This window comes from Haemaphysalis longicornis, unplaced genomic scaffold (assembly GCF_048455015.1).
Source record: "Haemaphysalis longicornis isolate Haplotype H1 unplaced genomic scaffold, Haemaphysalis longicornis Haplotype H1 scaffold_11, whole genome shotgun sequence".
In the NCBI taxonomy this organism is placed as follows: Eukaryota; Metazoa; Arthropoda; class Arachnida; order Ixodida; family Ixodidae; genus Haemaphysalis; species Haemaphysalis longicornis.
Window position 1 is genome coordinate 25,506,468 of NW_027526214.1, and position 5,587 is coordinate 25,512,054.

Here is a 5,587-nt window from a genome sequence, read left to right on the forward strand (position 1 = left end):
ACTGAGTGTTTATTAGCAAATTGTTGATGTACTACAGTGCTGCATTTTCCCCTCTGAGTGCTCCAGCACGAAGGCCTCCGCTGTTCCTGGCACTATAATAAACATTGATTGATTGATTTATTTATTTATTTATTGATTGATTATTATTATTCCAAGATGGTGCCCAGTAGGGATGCGTGTGTTCTGTGCTCGTGCGTTTTCTACGGGAAACAGAAATTTCTGCGTTGCGGTGAGTGTAACACTCGTGCTCACGCAAAGTGCATAACGTTGCCGAACGAGGACCTACAGTCTATTAAGTCAGGCGCGCGTCGTTTTGTGTGCAATGCCTGCAAGTCTGCCTCGTCACCGTGTGTGCTGGCTAGCCCTAACGACGACTATGGCGCGTTGCTTCGGCAGCGACCCTTCGTCGAGCCCTCCCCGCACAGCCCCCGCCACCCAACCTGTTGACCTTGCGGCCGAGCTGCTGTCCCTGCGCGCCCTTCTCGTGGACGCCCTGGAAGGAATTTCCTTCCTCTCCGATCAGGTTGCCAAGTTGGGAGAGGACAATGAGCGGCTGCGCTGGGACAACGCGACAAATGCTGAAGCTCACGCCGATGTCGTGAAAACCCTGCGGCAGGAGGTGCGTGCACTGCGCACAGATTTGACTCGGTTGAGGGGCGACCCCCTTCCTCCTCTCGGCTACCCGAGTTCCCGCCGCTTTCAACCGCGTCGTCCGTGGAAACAATACCCCCCACTCCGCTGTCGCAGAGCGCTTCGCCTGCCGCATCGCCTCTCTCGGCCGATCCCAGCTCGAAGGTGGTTTCTTCGAAATCCCATCGCCTGGACCATCCGCCCCTGCACCTACCCCTGCAGCAACGCACTCCCAAGAACTCCGTACCGCGTCCCCTGGCTGTTGGTGTATCTGAGGGATCTGGTCATGTGGCTGTCAACCGTCGCAAGCCCACAAAAACTGTGTTTGTAACAAAACTGGTTCCGTCTACAACTCCAGCTCAAGTTTTCGAGCACCTGTCCGGTGTGGCGGCCGCCCCGATTGTGTGCAAACGTTTAAAGACGAGGCATGACTCTTACGCCTCTTTCTACGTCACTGTGGACGACACGTGTTTTGAGCGGCTCAAAGACCCTGCGCTGTGGCCTCGGCACTGTCTTTTCAAGCCCTTCCGTGGTGAATTGCATGAAAAAATGGTTCATGCAGAGCAGCAACGACTTGATGATGATGGCAGGTAATAGTAGCTTTGATTGCTTTTATCAGAACGTCCGTGGACTTCGCACAAAGTCAGCTGAATTTTTCTCAAGTGTTGTTTCTTCTTGCTGGCCTATAATTATTCTGCAGAAACTTGGTTGTACCCGGACATAAGTTCCGATACCTTGTTCCCTCCGCATTACGAAGTTTTCCGGCATGACCGTGACCCGTTGCACGATAAAGAACGGGGCGGTGGTGTGCTTATTGCCCTACATGACTCCATCAAGGGTAAACGCCGCCTTGACCTCAAATTAGAGAGTGAGTGTATTTGGTTAGAGGTGTTTTGTGATCGGGGTGCACGGCTCTTAGTGTGTACATACTACATTTCCCCCGAGACACATGCCAGTGAGTTCAGAAATATCCTTAACACAATCGAAACTACAGTATTATCTCACAGTGATCACCATTTCCTTGTCACTGGGGACTTTAACGCACCGGGGATTTCTTGGGAGACTCAGCGGGTCAGTCTGGCGTCCCATCCAATATCTCCGAAGTGTGACGTTCTATTTGATTTTATTTCCTTTACTTCCTTGCAGCAGTGCAACCTCATTAAGAATTCATGTGGGAACGTCTTAGATTTGTGTCTGACTAGCTTAGAAGCTGTCGATATCTCGCGCAGTAATACCAACCTTGTAAAACCGGACAAGTTTCATCCGTCATTACATATTTTATTCCATAACGTATGTCTCCTTTATTACAGTCCCTCTGTTTGCACACCAGGAAGCAGTAGTTACGACTTTGCTCATGGTGTCTACATTGGTTTATTTCACTTTCTTAGTAACACTGATTGGTCACCAATAGCTAACCTCAACGACGTTTATGAACAGACCAATGTTTTTACTGAAGTTGTTCATGATGGCTTGAGGAGCTTTGTTCCCCGAAAATTTGAAAACAAAGGCAATTTTCCGAGTTGGTTTTCTGGTGAACTTAAACGAGCTGTGGGGAGGAAAAATAGAACGCACAAGCAAGCAAAGAAAACGGGGCAGGAAAGGTGGCAGAATGAGTTTCGTCAACTCAGATCTCTTTGTAAATGTCTGGTTAGGCGCGATACGTCGAATTACATTGTCGCGGTTGAGGCTGATGCAACACGCAATGCAAAAGCTTTCTGGGGCCACGTCCGTTCTTAAACATGTAAAAATTCACCTGGGAACATTAACCTCATCGATGAACGAGGAGAGAGCATATCAGACGTTGCCAATGCCTTTGCGCGACAATTCCGTTCCACTTATGGCAACAACAGTGCAGCTTGCCCCCCTCTACAATCTCTAGGTTACTGTAAAACTCAGAAGTGTTGGTTTCAAAAAGTCTCGTTTTGAAAGCTCTGAAACAATTGAAATCGTCATTTTCATGCGGCCCTGACGGCATTCCTTCTGCCGTACTGAAAGCGTTTGGTGATATCCTAGTTCCAGTATTGACGTGTGTATTTCAAACTTCTCTCAAGTCTGGCAAGTTCCCTGCTCGTTGGAAGAATGCAATGGTTGCTCCTGTATTTATTACAGGTTCAGAATTGGACCCCACGAACTACCGACCGATATCTATTCTATGTGCTGCTTCTAAATTGTTTGAGTCAATACTGCATAAACTACTCACATTCAGTACAAATACCAAATTAATACCTGAACAGCATGGTTTTTTCGCGGGCCGATCGACCACTACTAATCTCCTCAACTTCATGCTGCATGATTCGGAAGCTGTGCAAGGGAGAGGTCAACTTGATGAAGCCGACTTTGATTTAAGCAAGGCTTTTGATGTCGTCTGCCACGAGCTCTTATCCAAAAAACTATCTGAGCTTGATATACAACCATCCCTGATATCTCTTATATGCAATTACTTATGTGATTGGTCATGTTTCGTGCATGTAAATGGACAGTCTTCTCTTTCCTATGAGGTCACCAGTGGTGTCCCTCAGTGCTCAGTTCTCGGGCCACTTCTCTTCTCAATCTTTATAAATGATGTCGCTACAATATTTAATGATTGTAATTTTCTTTTATATGCCGATGATGTAAAAATATTTAAATCTGTTTCCAACTCTGCCAGCTGTTCCGCTCTCTAGAGAGCAATCTCGTCCTTCTCGCATTGGTGCTCATGCAACAAACTCCTCATTATTACATCTAAAACTAAGGTAATGACATACACAAGAAAGACTGACAACATCTTGTATCCCTATAACATCAACGGTGAATTACTCCCACTTGTGGTAGAGGTTAATGACCTAGGCGTCACTTTCGACAGTAAACTGAGCTTCTCTACACATATTCAGGTAATTACTCGTAGATCTCTTCGATCACTTGGCGTTGTCTGTCGCGTGTCCAAGGAGTTCAAGGAGCCGATTTCTCTTCTCAAGCTCTACACAACTATATGTCGTCCTCAGCTTTAATATGCATCTGTTGTCTGGAACAGCACGAGCAAAACAAACCGTAAGCTTGTAGAAATGGTCCAAAGTAAGTTCATATCTATCTTCAACCATCGCTTTGGCGATAGTAGTAATTATAACCCTGGATCGCCCTCTTCATTGACGCTATCATGATTAACTTCCAGGGGGACAAGGGTGATATTTTCTTCCTCTTTAAAATTGTGCACGGCATAGTGTCTTGTGGTGAGCTGCTACAACATGTTCGTCTTTATGTGCCGCAAAAGTGGACCAGGAAACATGGTACCTTTTGCAACCCCAATTGTCTGTGTGTCTTGTGCCCTGTGTTCCGACTGCAATGCACGTACAATCGGTACTCGGATTCCTTGATATATTTAATGATTGCCCTACTCTGTTTCGCAAACATGTCTGTCAGTTTGTATTGGCCTAACTGCCAACATTTCTTATTGCGCATTTGTCTTTTATTCTTGAGTTCATGCACCTAAATGACTTCCATTCTGTAACTTCAACATAAGCTATCCTTTCGTTTTTTTGTATTTTGTATTTTATTTTGTATTTGAGAGATGTGTACATTACGTTTCGTGTGTTTCTGTTTCCGTGCGCCAGCACAAAGGCCCCCCCGGCTGTTCCAGGGCACGCAAATAAATGATTGATTGATTGATTGATTATATAATAATAATATTATTATTATTGCGTCGATAGATGGCGCCTAGCAAGCATTGCTGTATTCTGTGCTTCTGTGTTTTTTACGGTAAACAAGAGTTTTTCTGCTGCATTTCCTGTAAGAAACGCGTGCAGGCGATGTGTGTTGTATGGCCGGACGCTGAGCTTCAGCTCATGAGATCTGGTGCTCGGCCATTCAAGTGTAATATTTGTGAAAGGCTGGGGTGGCGGCTAGGCCTAGCGTAGCCAACGACGACATCGACCTGTCCGCAAGCAGGGCCCCTTCCTTCTCCCTTCGACGAGACTCGCCGGCAGTAGTCAACAAAGCCCCGCCGCCGCCGTCCCAACCGGTTGACGTATGAGGGGAAGCTGCCGGTCTTCGCGCACTCCTCATCGACGCGCTGGACGGCATTTCTTTCCTCAGCGACCAAGTGGCCCGGCTGCGGGAGGACAACGACCTCCTTCGCCGGGAAAACGCGCAGGCTTTCGGCCGTCTCCGTCAGGGGAGGGAGGATGACCGCGCCCATTATGCGCAGGTGGTTGCCTCCTTGCAAGCGGAGGTGTGCTCCTTGCGTGCCCAACTACTTCAACACCCCGCCGTGTTGCCGGACGGAGTGCGTCACAGCTCAGGGCAGCCTTCTTTTGCCCAAGCTGTAAATAAGGAAGTGTTGCCTTCGGCTACGTCGGTTCCGCTGCAGTCGGTGTCTTCGGTTTCTCCTGCACTGCCTCCTACTCCGTCCCAACTTTCCCTGGTGCATTCTGCGCCTGTGCTTGACTGTCTCCCTCCTACTGTTGAGAAGAAGCGTCGAAGCCGGGCATGTGTAGGTGCATCGGACACATGTGGACTCTTCGTCGTTCCGCAGCCGAAGCGCCCCAAAGCAATGTTCGTTTCAAAGCTTTCTCCGTCCACGACCACTGCTAGTCTTAATGCCCATTTGTTAACCTTAGGTGTCTCGCCCTTGAACTGCCGACGACTGAAAACTAAATTTGACACGTACGCATCCTTTTATATTTCCGTCAGTGAAGAGTTTTTCGGGCGCTTGAATGACCCCGCTGTTTGGCCGAAAGACTGCCTCTTTAAGGAGTTTCGAGGCATGTTTGGTGAATGCATGCTTCACAGCTCTGAGTGCAACACATCAGAAAAAGAGAAATGACTAGTTTAGATGTTTTTCATCAGAATGTGCGAGGTCTTCGAACTAAAGCGACTGAATTTTTTGGTAATGTTCTGGCTTCTTGCTTTCCGTTAATAGCTATATCTGAAACTTGGATGTGCCCTAAGATTCTATCCAATGATTATTTTCCTCAAAATTACC